Source organism: Nicotiana attenuata, unplaced genomic scaffold (genome assembly GCF_001879085.1).
Source record: "Nicotiana attenuata strain UT unplaced genomic scaffold, NIATTr2, whole genome shotgun sequence".
Lineage (NCBI taxonomy): Eukaryota > Viridiplantae > Streptophyta > Magnoliopsida > Solanales > Solanaceae > Nicotiana > Nicotiana attenuata.
The window spans coordinates 360,924-376,589 of NW_017670884.1; positions in this window are offsets into that span (position 1 = coordinate 360,924).

Consider the following 15,666-nt stretch of genomic DNA (forward strand, 5'->3'; position numbering starts at 1 on the left):
GCATTATTGTATGTCACTTATAAATTAAACATACAAAAAATATACACCAGGCGTACATAATATACAACTTACTTATACAACATTGTTCTTCTTTCTCCTTGAGTTTCAATTAAAACTAACTATGTTCTTCACCAAACTCCCTTAGAATTGAGATATAAACTTTAAATGAATATTCTCGATTATTTGTAATAGTACGCAATCCAAACAAATAATAAATTTACAAAACCTGATTTCCAAATCCAAAGCTTCAAAACTTTTTAGTGACTGCCAATGAAATTTAATCTTTTAACTAATCGCGTGACTTTATTAATATTGTGAATAAGAACCAATTCCAATGCGGATCTTGAAAGTTCAATTGACTTTACAATGCAAAAAGAGAATTCACTCCGTCTTTCACTCTGTTAATATAAGAATGTCTTTGGTCCTTAACATCTCCAATTTTCTTTTAGAGTGTGATTGTGTATACGGTCGAGATCGAATGCCTTCGATCTATATATATTTGAGAGGTCGTCAGAGGTCCGAGTGCGGGTAAGGCCAGGTTCGAGCTCGAGGGATCAGACCCAAGTTCGAAGGCGAAGCACGATGCATACCGAGGTCGGGTGTGTTCCACCCCGAAATAGTACCGTTATGGATTTGTACTAGAACGAGCTAGATTCCAGCCACGTCCCCAAAGTCATGGCGCAAATCACGGAATAGGATTGTACAATTCCGTACTAGGCGGTTAGACAGTTGTACCAAGAATATTCCCTACTGTAAATAAAAATATTCCTTATTTAGGGTTCCCCCATTATATAAAGGGACCCCAATCATTTGTAAGACCACTTTTTCACTGAGCAAAGAATATACTCTCTACTTTTGCTTGCTATTCATCAGAATTGTCCCTTAGCTTAATTGTTCTTACTTTGATTCTCCTATTTAATTGTTCTTACTGCCCTAAGCCACCTCGAGGTCGCCGTCCCGAGGTCACTGTTGATAAGTAACATTGATTTTATTCACTTCTATCTTTCATTTCTACTTCACATTTCTTGATTATTAATTGGTATTGAACTAAATCACATATCTTTAAAACCACAAATCAAATTTAGTTGTTACTCGTATTTTTCGAGGTAAACAGTTTGGCGCCCACCGTGGGGCTAAAGATAATAGTGATTATTTTTTTTACTGATTCTTATTACACACGTCATCTTTACACTTTTTCTTGTCAAGAATCTTTGATTTTCAGGCTGAAACATATCAAGCTCACAAAATGCACCTGTTCATGACAATGAGGATCTTGAAGAGAACAACAATGTAGGGGTCGATGTACCACCAATGAACCCTAAGGATGTCCCAAACATGGAGCCAGTTTATGTTGGTTCTTATATTGCTATAAACACCAGCCTAGGCACAGACCCCGAAGGGAGCGTACTCAGGGATGCTCGCCCAGGGGACCAAGGAACGCCAGGAGCAGGGGAGGGAGGAGTTAGCCTCCAAGCGATATTTGAGATGTTGGAGGCTCATCGCCATCGATCAACTTCAAAGTCAGAATAAGACCTCGAGCGTAGCTGAATATCAAAACAATCAACGTGCTGAACTAACGCCGGAAGGACCAAATGGAGACAGCTCAGGGACTGACCCCACCATTATGAAAATGCTCGAAGAGCTCACTAAGAGGATTGAGTCCAGAGAAAAGAAAATTGAGGATAACGACAAGAAGGTAGAGACTTATAACTCCCGTGTAGACCAGATACCGGGGGCACCGCTAGTTTTGAAAGGTCTAGATGCCAAAAAGTTCATACAAAAACCATTCCCTCAGAGCGCAGCCCCGATGCCCATTCCTAAGAAATTCCGCATGCCCGATATACCCAAATATAACGGGACAACCGACCCCAACGAACATATTACTTCATACACTTGTGGGATCAAAGAAAGTGACTTGAATAATGATGAAATCGAGTCAGTGTTGTTGAAAAGGTTTGGGGAAACACTCTCAAAAGGAGCTATGATTTGGTATCACAACTTAGCTCCTAACTCTATTGATTCATTTGCTATGTTGGCGTATGCTTCCGTTAAAGCTCACGCTGGGGCCATAAAGGTGGCCACGAGAAAATCGAATATCTTCAAAATAAAATAAAGGAACGACGAGATGTTAAGGGAGTTCGTGTCAAGGTTTCAGATGGAAAGAATGGAACTGCCGCCGGTCTCCGACGATTGGGCGGTACAGGCCTTCATGCAGGGTTTGAATGAGAGAAGCTCAATTGCTTCTCGACAACTAAAGCAGAACTTGATCGAGTATCCAGCTGTGACATGGCCAGATGTGCACAACCGTTATCAGTCAAAAATCAGAGTTGAGGATGACCAATTAGGAGCCCTCTCGGGCTCAGTTCATCCTAACAGGTTCGTAGCCAAGCCCCCGAGGGACATGAACAGGGATTCGAGATCAAACAGGGAAAGATATCAGCCATATACCGACTGAAGGAACAGCGGCCCAAGCCGTAACATCCCCCGGAGAGATCGGAGAAACGATCGAGGGCAAAGTTCTTGGGGGCTCATGAGTAAGAGCGGGTTCGATAAACATATCGACCCCATGGAGGCTCCCCGATTATCAGAGTACAACTTTAGCATGGACGCATCAGGGAACGTGTCGGCTATTGGAAAAGTCAAAGACACCAAGTGGTCGAGACCCATACAAACCAATCCCTCTCAAAGAAACCTGAACTTGATGTGCAAGTATCATGGCACACACGGTCATTGAACGGAAGATTGTAGACAGCAGGGAAGAAGTGGCTCGATTATTCAACGAGGGCCACCTTCGTGAATTCCTAAGTGATCGGGCTAAGAATCACTTGAGGGAGAGAGGTGCAAGGAAAAATGAACAAGAAGAACCACAATATGTAATACACATGATCATTGGCGGAATCGACATCCCTCAACGACCTGTATTCAAGCGAACCAAAGTATCAATCACTAGAGAAAAATGAACTCGGAGCTATGTGGCCGAGGACAGCTTATCATTATGTGACGAGGAAAACGGAAGGCATATCTCAGCCTCACAATGACGCCCTAGTTAACAAAATGTTCGAAGAACAGATAGGTAAAACAATAGAAGTTTATATTGATGACATGTTGGTTAAGTCCCTGCACGTAGAGGACCATTTAGCTCATTTGCAGGAAACATTCGAAATCTTGAAGAAGTACAACATGAAGCTTAACCCGGAGAAATGTGCCTTCGGAGTCGGCTCGGGCAAGTTCCTTGGCTTCATGGTATCAAATCGAGGTATCGAGATTAACCCTGATAAACTCAAGGCCATTAAAGATATCAAGGTCGTGGATAGAGTGGAAGCCGTGCAAAGGTTGACGGATCAAATAGCTGCTTTGGGCCAGTTCAATTCGAGGTCCTCAGATCGAAGTCACCGTTTCTTATCCTTGCTCAAAAAGAAGAAGGATTTTGCATGGTCCCCGGAATGCCAACGGGCCTTAGAAGAGTTAAAGCAATATCTGTCGAGCCCGCCTTTGCTCCACACCCCAAAGATAGATGAAAGGCTTTATCTCTACTTGGCAGTATCGGAGATAGCGGGAAGCGGGGTACTGGTTCGGGGAGCAAGGTCTTGAGCTAGCTAAAAGCTTGGGAGTAGAAGTCATCGAGGCCAAATACAATTCTCTATTGGTTGTAAACCAGGTAAACAAAAGTTTTGAGGTCCGAGAGGATAGGATGCAACGGTACTTGGATAAGCTATAGGTAACTCTGCACCGCTTCAGGGAGTGGACTCTGGATCATGTGCCTCGAGAGCAAAATAGTGAGGCCGATGCTCTTGCCAATCTGGGATCTTCAGTCAAAGAAGATGACATCGTCCCGGGGGCCGTTGTCCAATTATCAAAGTCTGTGGTAGAAGAGGGTCATGCCGAGATAAATTCAACAAGCCTGACATGGGACTAGAGGAATAAGTATATTGACTATTTGAAAAACGGGAAACTCCCATCGGACCACAAAGAATCGATAGCCCTACGAGCCAAAGCTGCTAGGTTTGCATTAGATGAGGATGGAACATTGTATAGAAGAACATTCGATGGGCCATTGGTGGTATGTTTGGGGCCTAGGGACACCAATTATGTCCTTCGAGAAGTTCACGAAGGCACTTGTGGGAATCATTCCGGCGCCGAGGTTCGCAAAGTTATCATAGCAGGTTACTACTGGAATAGCATGGAAAAAGATACCAAGGAATTTGTCAGAAAATGCGATAAGTGTCAACGATTCGCACCAATGATCCATCAACTTGGAGAAAAACTCCATTCGGTCCTATCCCCATGGCCTTTCATGAAATGGGGGATGGATATAGTCGGCCCTCTACTAACGGCCCCAGGTAAAACCAAATTTATTCTGTTTATGACCGATTATTTTTCTAAGTGGGTGGAAGCACAGGCCTTCGATAAGGTCAGAGAAAAAGAAGTTATCGACTTCATTTGGGACCACATCATATGCCAGTTCGGGATACCTGCCGAGATTATGTGTGACAATGGAAAACAATTTATCGGGAGCAAGGTGACAAAATTCCTCGAGGCACACAAAATAAATAGGATCCTATCGACACCATATCACCCAATTGGAAACGGACAGGCCGAGTCCACAAACAAAACTATCATTCGAAACTTGAAGAAAAGATTGGACAATGCGAAAGGAAAATGGAGAGAAGTTTTACCCGAGGTCCTTTGGACATATCAGACGACACCAAAGTCCAGAATGGGGGAAACCCAGTTTTCCTTAGTATATGGCTCCGAGGCCCTCATCCCCATCGAGGTCGGAGAACCCAGCGCCAGGTTTCGACATGCATCGGAGGAGTCAAATCACGAGGCTATGAATGCTAGTCTTGAGTTATTATATGAAAGGCGAGAAGCAGCACTTGTTCGGATGGCCGCACAAAAGCAAAGGATCGAAAGATACTACAATAGAAGGACCAATCTTCGACACTTTGGAATCGGGGACTTAGTTTTACGAAAGGTCACCCTCAACACACGAGACCCTAATGAAGGCAAGCTAGGCCCAAATTGGGAAGGACCGTACCGAGTCTTAGGAGTCGTCGGTAAAGGGTCTTACAAACTTAGCATAATGGAAGGAGAACAACTGCCAAACAACTGGAACATATCGTTACTCAAATGGTACTACTGTTAAGGTACGACTTTTTCCTTTGTCCGTTTGAGTTTAAAACTAACTTGTTACAGATTTTCGACCGAAGCCATCAAAGATACGCGATCTCGAAGATAACCCCTTTTACACGCAGACCTTAGGTTTTAAAGCATACGTTGCACTCTTTTTTCCTTAGCTCGGATTTTGTCCCAAATGGGTTTTACCGACAAGGTTTTTAACGAGGCAACAATTATGTGCTACCTAAGAAGAACTCAACATTATCCAAGGTTTCTTTTCAATCAATCTTGAATACTGGGGGGAATCACCCTCGGAGATTATATTTTCAAGGAAAATACTTCACGCCTAAGAGAGCCTTGATAGAAAAACTTTATAATGGGCCAAATGGCCAGATGGACTGTGTCCATATAGAATAGTCAAGCCCCGACGACAAAGCATGTATGTATGTATCAATTATTTGAAGAAGCATTTTGTTAATATCAAAAGCACTTTGTGTCTCAAAGAAGTATACTATTACACGAACTCTACACTTATAATCCTATGGGAAACGGCTCAAGGGCCAAAGCACGAACGTAACCCCGAGATACTCGGGGACTGTCATCGAAAACTCAGACTTATAAGACCTCAAAGGGGCACCCCCCTCGAAATAAAGGCCAAGGCCAATGTACTCGGGGACTAACTTTTTGTACAAGTTCGGAAAGTTATCGGGAAACAAGTCCAAGTGACATACTCGAAGGCTACGACCATACTAAAGGCTACGGCCATACTAAAGACTACGGTCATATAAAGGCAACGGCCAAAATAATGCGGCTCGGAGACGTCTGACTTCCGCTATAAATTAAAGGCCTTCAAACACTTTGTAAAAATCGGTTAAATCAGGCTACCCTCGGCAAAAGAAAAATATAAAGGCCTTCGATAAATTCAGCCTCCGAAAAATCTGTGGGCCTCGATAAATTCAGCCCTCGAATAATCCAAGGGCTTTGATAAAGTCGGCCTTCGGAAATGCGTCAAGAGGTATTCAATTATGTTTTCACAAACAAATTACTAATAAGGTTCCGATACATCGAACCTTCGAAAAACTCAAACGGGTATAAAAAACACATGCTAAGGCATACAAAATTTTTACTAAGTCTTTAGCCAAAAAGAGGGAAAAGGTGTAGCCACTTTAAAGGCCTAATCGGCCCAACCTAAAGAGACTAAGGGCCAACCTAAAGAGCCTAAGGGCCAACCTAAAGAGCCTAAGGGCCGACTTAAAGAGCCTAAGGGCCAACTTAAAAGAGCTTAAGGGCCAAACCATATAAAGTTCAAGATCTCGCTCTCACTCAACTCGGACTCAAGAGTCCCATTATTCTGAGCTCATATCAAATTGATTTAAACTTGACCTAAGGATGAACAAAACCCTAAGGGGCATTATATTGATCAATAAAAACCTAAGGGTTTATTATGTTCTGATTCCAAGTCAATACTCGGACTGATTGTTTGAATTATCAAAGTCTTCCGCTAATGAGAACAAAATAAAATTCAACACAAGTTAAGGATAGAGCAAAAAGATACTTTATATTCATGGGGGGTGTTTACAAAACATATTTATAACGCCCGAAGGGTCCTTGCACAGAAAAGAAAATGAAAACCTAATCTATTTTCGGGGTCACACCCCGGAAGCGTCATCTTCTGAAACTGCACCTTCATCAGCTCCATCTTCGGGAGCCTCCTCTCCCTCAGGAACATCTCCTTTACTTTCCCCATCCCCGGAGCCACTCGCTACGTCTTCATCATCAGAGGAGATGAGAAACCTGGCATCAGTTTCCCGCGCCTTTGCCGCGGCTATCTCCACGGCAAGATTGAACCCCCGGGCATGGATTTTTTCGAGAGTTTCCCTCCGGGCTTGTCACTTAGCCAAATCATTGCTCCGCTTTCCCCGGTCGGAGGCATCCCTCAACTCACCTTGAACGGCTACAGCATCCTTTAAGTACATGGCAATGGATTTATCAGTTGCAGCCTTCGTCTTCTCAGCTTCAGCCTTAGCCTGTGCAGCTTCAGCCTTGGCTTGTATAGTTTCGGCCCGGGCTCTAACGAGCTCAGCCTCCAACTCCTCGATCTTCTTGGCCTGAGCCAGACCCTTCGCTTCAATGCCTCGGAGCTGGTTTCAGCCGAGGCTAGTTGGGCCATAACAGCTTCTTTATCGGCAACAAGTTGATCCATGCTCTTCTTCCACTGATGACAATCAGCTTTAACTTGATCAACCTCGCTCCAGAGCTGCCCAATCATCTCTAGCTTTTGCTGCAACTGGGACATCGAAGTGTTAGCCTCCGAAGTAGGGCCAAGAAGGCCGTACTCTGTTAAAATGATAGTTACCTGCTCATCTAGCTCGGACTCGCTTTTTTGAGCTTTGGCCAATGCGGTTCAGAGATCCTTAAGCTCCTCTTTCTTTTGGCTACAGAGGAGCCTTAGGGCCTTCTCTTTGCCCGAAACTTTCTTGATCTCGGCCTCACATTGGCTCCGCTAAGCTCTAAACTTTACGATGGCCTATATGTGGAATGGAGATATATTAGTCAAAAGAAAAGAAAGAGAAGAGAAAATTACAATAATGAAAGTAAGTACTTACCCGAGAGAGGAGATGTTGAGCCTCTTCGAAGATGGTGGATGCATTGTCAAGTTCATTGGCTTTCTCAATCCTAGCGTAGCAACCCTGAAAGGGATCTTTCTCGAGGACCTTGCTCGGATTGGGCATGCGTAGAGCGTTGGCTTCCTCGATTGCCCCCTCGGAATAAGTTGGCAAAGAAAGGGAGTGACCTGTTGTCGCGGCCCCCAGCTCTTCACTCGAGGCGTTCTCATTAGCTTTGGGAGTCTCAGTATTTGCTCCCTCCGGTATAGTTGTTGAAGATGGAGGGATGATCTCAAACCTCCGAGGACATGGGGGCCTTGCCCGCATCTTTTTTCGGAGTTCCCTCACCACAAGATGAGGTCTCTAGGACGGAGGGCTTGACGGCCTCGATGGGTTTCCTGGATCGAGGCACCAGCGCCGACTCTTCTTCGTCATTTTCTTCGTCACTCGGGGAGCAAGGGGCCGAGTCCGCGCCCGCTTCAGAAAACCTCTTTCGCAGCCTTCGAGTAGGGTTTTCTTATCCTGAGGGTCTTCGGGCTTCGAAAACCTCTTCCTTTTATTGTCCTTCTCCGATTTCGGAATCGAAGGCTTGGTCTTCTCCCCAGGCGGAGCCCGCCTCATTTCAGATGCATCCCCAAGGCCTGCACAAGTAAACATGAGTAAATTGACACCACCAGTATATGAAAAGTATTTAAAACTCGGGAAAGCACTTACCATGGTTCTTGGACTCCCACTGGCCTTTCGCTAATTCGCGCCACTTGCGCTCATCGTAGGAAGAGGTGGCAGCTAACTTTCGAACCTAATCCTCGAGATCTGGCACCGCGAGGGGCGCCTAGGCAGTGGCTGCCAAAAGAAGGGTAAAAGTATTATGAGATGAAGAAGCAGAACATGAATAGATACCGGGGAAAGGAACTCCACTTACGATTAAAATTCCACCTCTCTGGGAACAACATTTTGTCCCGGGGATAACATCCGAAATTCTTACTCTGACGAACCGGCTCATCCAACCTCGATCTTTGGTCTCATCAGTACTGGCAAAGATGGATTTCGTTGTTCGACGTTGCAACTGAGCCCTCGAAATAGCTGGGGCCGATACAATCGGATCAGGTGGCTGAGGGTAAATTCTAACCCTTCAGCCTTTTCGGAAAAGAAACGCAGCATGATCACGATACGCGAAAAAGAAGGGTGAATCTTATCGAGGGTGACTTCGTGTGTTTTGCATAAGTCGATCACCACCGGATCAAGGGGATCCAGTGTGAAGGGATAAGTGCAAACACTTAAAAAACCCTCTACGTGGGTAGTAATGCTTTCCTCGGGGCTCGGGATCTGAATCATGACCTCATCTCCCCAGCCATAGTCCTTCCTCACAGCCTTGATGAGCTTTTTCGATATCAAGCTAACATATCTAGATGCGTGCTCACATCGGCCTTGGACGTCGAGGGGATTTTCAACAATAAAGTCCTTCTTGATTACACAATGGCCAGGGGTGATTTCCTCAAGAGTTAGCGGCACCACCGGTTTGGCCAGCCAGGAAGTAGAAGAAGATGACGCTTTATCCTTTTTGGGGACCGTTTTGGATGTTTTAGCCATGACTGTAAGCTAAAGAATACGGGTTGCACAAGGATATGGTATTTTCTACAAGAGCTTGGCATTTTCCGGTGCTTAAAGAGGTGGTGGAAACGGGTGATTAGAGAAAGAGATGAAGATAAGGAAGGTATAAAGAAAGAGTAAAGTTCTTTACTCAGAGGAATCGCCTCATATTTATAGAAGGGAAACGACGGTTCGGCGACGCTAGTGGCCGACCAATACTGGCGTGTATTCAATGTTTTGGGGAAGTGGACCGACGGGACGTTTCGGACACTTCGAGCGCCCGCTTCACATAAATGATGTGATCAAGAAAACGAGGATAAAAAACGTTTCTTATCATCTTACTTTAAGAAACGCGGGTACTACCTGTATATGGTCGAGATCGAATGCCTTCGATCTATATATATTTGAGAGGTCGTCAGAGGTCCGAGTCCAGGTAAGGCCAGGTTCGAGCTCGAGGGACCAGACCCGAGTTTGAAGGCGAAGCACGATGCATACCGAGGTCGGGTGTGTTCCACCCCGAAATAGTATCGTTATGGATTTGTACCAGAACAAGCTAGATTCCAGCCAAGTCCCCAAAGTCATGGCGCAAATCACGGAATAGGATTGTACAATTCCGTACTAGGCGGTTAGACAGCTGTACCAAGAATATTCCCTACTGTAAATGGAAATATTTCTTATTCAGGGTTCCCCATTATATAAAAGGACCCCAATCATTTGTAAAACCACCTTTTCACTAAGCAAAGAATATACTCTCTACTTTTTGCCTGCTGGTCATCAGAATTGTTCCTTAGCTTAATTGTTCTTACTTTGATTCTCCTATTTAATTGTTCTTACTGCCCTAAGCCACCTCGAGGTCGCCGTCTCGAGGTCACTGTTGCTAAGTAACATTGGTTTGATTCACTTCTATCTTTCATTTCTACTTCACATTTCTTGATTATTAATTAGTATTGAACTAAATCACGTATATTTAAAATCACAAAGCAAATTTAGTTGTTATTCGTATTTTTCGAGGTAAACAGTTTGATATGAAAGAAAATATTTTTCAAATTTCCTATGTTTGGTTGGCTTAAATGTTTTAAAAAAATATTTTCCTTATTAATTCATTTTCCTCCAATTGGAAGAAAATATTTTTCCTATCAAGAGAAGGGAATTTTTTTTTCCAAAACTCTTTTTCAACATTTCTCACCCTATTTCCTATCCCCAACAATCCTCCCACCGCTACCCCCACCCCGTCATACCCCTCCCCTATATACTTCTTCTTTCATTTCAACAAAATAATGTAAAACAAATATTTTTTTCATGATGTAAAAAAATATTTTATTTCATTTCAACAAAAAAAAAGTATTTTCTTTTTATGATGTAGAAAAAGTATTTTCTTTCATTTAAACAAAATGATGTAGTAAAAAATATTCTCTTTTATTTTAACAAAATAAGTATTTTCTTTACGTAGCGTAAACAAAAATATTTTCTTTCATTTTAACAAAATGAGTATTTTCTTTTCACGATGTAGAAAAAAATATTTTCTTTCATTTCAATAAAATAAGTATTTTCTTTTCATGTCGTAGAAATAGTACTTTCTTTTTCAACCAAAAAAAGAATATTTTCTTTTTAGTTATGGAGCACAAATTTCAACGTTGTTTTTGGGTGAAAAAGTAAAACGGTACATTAGTTCTTTTGGGATTGTATGATTTTTTAAAATTGTTGAAGAAAATAGAGTCCTGAATACATTGTGCATTTGGGCGTGGGGGATGGTGGGGGGGGGGGTGACGCGCACAGGAAAATGGGGATTTGGGTAAAGGGGGGTGAAGCGAGTAGAATAAAAAAATTATTTTCCTAAAAAATATTTTCTACTATCTAACCAAACACTAGAAAATATTTTTCGGAAAAAGTTTTTCACTCACCAACCAAACAAAGGAAAAGAAGTGATAAAACCACTCATTTTCTAAGAAAATATTTCCCATAAAAAAAATTTTCCTTCGTACCAAACACACCCTCAGTTTTGCATTTAACTCGCTGCCAGTTTCATAATTTCCAATTCTAATAGTATATTCTATTCTAATGATGGAGCTCGTGCATTCAATTTTGGGTACTAGGTTTGAATTTGGGGAGGAAGAAGAGGAAGAGAAAATGAAAGATTAAAGCCTAATACGTTACTTTGTATACCGTCGATAATTATGTATAAAATATATAATGAAGAAGGAACCCCTACAAAAGCAGTAAATATTTTTATACTTAAGCATATCTATATAAAAGTTCCCTTTAACAACTTTATTTGCAATGATTCACAGGCAAAATTTGTAGAGAAAACTACAAATTTGTATGACGAAGTGCATCACATGCACACGTTGTCCCATTAAAACATATTAAACTGCTTGAATCAATTAACATAATATGATCCACGTCAATTTTAATCGAGTTAAGATGAATCAACTTTATTTTTGCTAAATAATATATTATAACCCAACTCGCTCATCTTGATACTATATTTTTTTAAAAGTAACTTATCAACAAATTAAACTAAAAACAAGTTTTAGTTTCTCTAATCATAGAGAAAATGCATTAACGCAAACCAAACAAATAAGAAATTTTTTATTTGACAAAGTCTTATTATGGGACAAACTGACCAAATTTTTAATGGATTCCTTTCTGTTGCGCCTAAATTCACTCATTAAATGAATTAATTTCCAATCGAATCTGTCCAAAATTTTAGAAGAATTGTGACAGCCACTACTAGAAATCCTGTAAAAAGCGACCACAAAAAGCGACCAAAGTTGGTCGCTTATAGGCCTAAAAGCGACCAAAAAGCGACCAAACATGCCTGGTCGCAATATAGCTGGTCCCTTTATTTTAGGGACCAAAGTTGGTCGCTAATTAGCGACCAACTTTGGTCTCTAAGGTAAAGGACCAAATATTCCGGGTAAAGACTATAGCGACCAGCTTTGGTCGCTTTATTATTTAAATAATATAATTTTGGCGACCAAAGTTGGTCTCTAAATGATAAAAAACATTTTTTTTATTTATTATTAATCATAAAAAAGCGACCAACTTTGGTCTCTAATCCAAATATTATATTTTAAAATCTGAAAAATATAGACCAAGGTTGGTCGCTTTTAATTAAGTTTTTTTAAAAAATAAGCGACCAACTTTGGTCGCTAATTTCAAGAATTTAAGTTTTTTTTTTTTAAAAATAAGCGACCAAAGTTGGTCGCTGTATTTCCAGAAATTTTTTTTTTTAATGGAATAGCGACCAAGGTTGGTCGCTTTTTGAGAATTCTGGGTAAAAAGCGACCAACTTTGGTCGCTATTGCCCAGAAAATTATTTTTTTTAATAGAAAAGCGACAAAATAGAGACCAAAGTTGGTCGCTTTTCTGGGTATTATTTTGGCAGAAACTGCCTGTTTTGGCAGCTGCACCACCTGGCAGTCATATCAAATCCCTATTACAAGCAACAACAACAACAATACCAACAACAACACAACAACAACACAACAACAACAACAACAATTCAAAAACAACATTAAAACCAACATTAAAACCAACAAAGTTTTATAGTTCAATAGAACTACCACATTAAGCGAACCAAACTAAGTTAACTCTTATTACAAGCCCATTCGAAAACTGATTCTATTTGTCTAGTTCAAAATGTATAAAAGTCAATGAGTGTTGTATAATAAAGTCATCAACCCCTTCTACAAAATCCTCCCGCAATCCTAAATTTCAATTCATATCCACAAAAGTCCAATTCATATCCACAAAAGTTCAATTCATATCCTAAAGGCTCAATTCATATCCTAAAAGTTCAATTCATACAAAAAAATTTCAATTCATATCCTAAAGGTTCAATTCATATCCTAAATGTTCAATTCATATACAAAAATTCAATTCATATCCTAAAGGTTCAAATCATACCCACAAAAGTTCAATTCATATCCTAAAATTTCAATTTATAAACTAAAATTCCAATACATAAACTAAAAGTCCAATTCATATCCTAAAGGTTCGATTCATATCCTAAAGGTTCAACTCATATCCACAAAAGTTCAATTCATACCCTAAAATTTCAATTTATAAACTAAAATTCCGATACATAAACTAAAAGTCCAATGCATATCCTAAAGGATCAACTCATATCCTAAATCTTCAATTCATACACAAAAATGTCAATTCATATCCTAAAGGTTCAACTCATATCCACAAAAGTTCAATTCATATCCTAAAACTTCAATTTATAAACTAAAATTTCAATACATAATCCAAAATTTTCAATTCATATCCTAAAGATTCAATTCATATCCTAAAGGTTCAATTCATATCCTAAAGGTTCGACTCATACCCACAAAAGTTCAATTCATATCCTAAAATTTCAATTTATAAACTAAAAATTCCAAAACATAAACTAAAAGTCCAATTCATATCCTAATTGTTCAATTCATATCCTAAAGGTTCAACTCATATCCACAAAAGTTCAATTCATATCCTAAAATTTCAATTTATAAACTAAAATTCCAATACATAAACTAAAAGTCCAATTCATATCCTAAAGGTTCAATTCATATCCTAAAGGTTCAACTCATATCCTAAACCCTAGATTCTAACTAAACTATCAAGACAACACAAAGTATAATTCAAATCTAACTAAACTAAATTCAACACTAATTAAACTAATTAGTTAATAAAATTAATTAACAAAGCTAACTAAAACAATACCTAAACCCTAATCCTCAATAAAATACAATGTTCAAAGAATTTAAACACTAATTCATATCTTTAAACTACAATATTGAAATAATTGAAACAAAAACTAGAAATAACAAAGATTCAAGGTTAAAATTCAAACCTAGGTTTTTTTAAGGTGGAGAAGGAGAGAAAGCGGCAGCGGCAGCGGCGGCTCAGGCGGTCGCAGTGGTGGCGCGGGGTGGGGGGATTGATTTGTGTGAGGGAAATAGAGAAGGGGAGGGGAATGTGTTGAGAGAGAATTGGGGAAATTTTGGGAAGAAAATAAGAGAATGGGAGGGGGAAACCCGTTTTTGACTCTGGATTTAGAAAAAGCGACCCACGTTGGTTGCTATTCTAGTAGCTAATTAAGTTCATGGACTGTTTGACCAAAATAGCGACCAGCGTTGGTCGCTATTTTTTGGCTGTTTGACCAAATAAGCGACCAAAGTTGGCCGCTATTTCTAAAAAAAATTAAATAACTTTTTTTCCATTTTGGTTTATATATATATATGTGTGTGTGTGTGTGTGTGTGTGTGTGTGTGTGTGATGAACCAAAAGGTCATCACTTGCTTTTAGATTAAACACTTTGTTCCGAGGCCTTAAAATCCTCTTTTATCTTCACCTCGATTTGCATGTGCAGTCTGGGCATGTAGCCGGAAAGCTAAAATGAGAAAAATCTGTGAAAATGATAAATTTTGACTATAAAATAAATTAGTTTGACTTCGGTCAATATTTTGGGTAAACGGACCCGGACCTGCGATGTGACGGTCCCGGAGGGTCCGTAGGAAAATATGGGACTTGGGCGTATGCCTGGAATCGAATTCCGAGGTCCCAAGCCCGAGAAATGAATTTTAAAGAAAATTATTTTCTGAAATTGTTTAAAGGACTTGGAAATGAATTTTGATCAGAACATGTTGGTATCGGGCCCGTATTTTAGTTCCGATGCCCGGTACATGTCTTATATGTGTTAAAGATAATTCTGTGAAGTTTGGTAAGAAACGAAATCTGTTTGACGTTATTCGGACCTAAAATGCAAAAGTTGATGTTTAAGAAGTTTTGAAATATTTCATTGATTTTGAGGTTTAATTGTTGTTTGAGAGGTTATTATGGCGATTTGATCGCACAGATGACTTCATATAATGTTTTTGGGTTAGTATGCATGTTTGGTTTGGAGCCCCGAGAGCTCGGGTGAGTTTCGGGTAGGTTCCGGGGTGTTTAAACTTAGGAAAATACTGTTGTTGCACCAGTTCGGGTGTAACCGCACCTTCGGTTCTTGGGCCGCAGATGCGGACTCGCAAGTGCGAGAAGTGTATCGCAGGTTCGGTCCAGCCTTCGCAGATGCGAGCAAAATTCCGCAGAAGCGGTTCCGCAGGAGCGGATTCCTCCCTCGCAGATGCGGCCCCATTGGGCCAAATCATATCCGCAGAAGCGGTCATCTTTTCGCACGTGCGGTTGCGCAGATGCGACCCACGAGTCGCAGATGCGGAAGTCGGGCAGTGAGTCTCTTAAAAACATAACTTCAGCGATTTTTCTTTCAAACTTTCACAAAAATAAAAGAACTAGGGCGATTTTCTCAAGAGATTTTCTTCCCAAATCACAAGTAAGTATTCATTAACTGATTTCTTTCAACTATCTA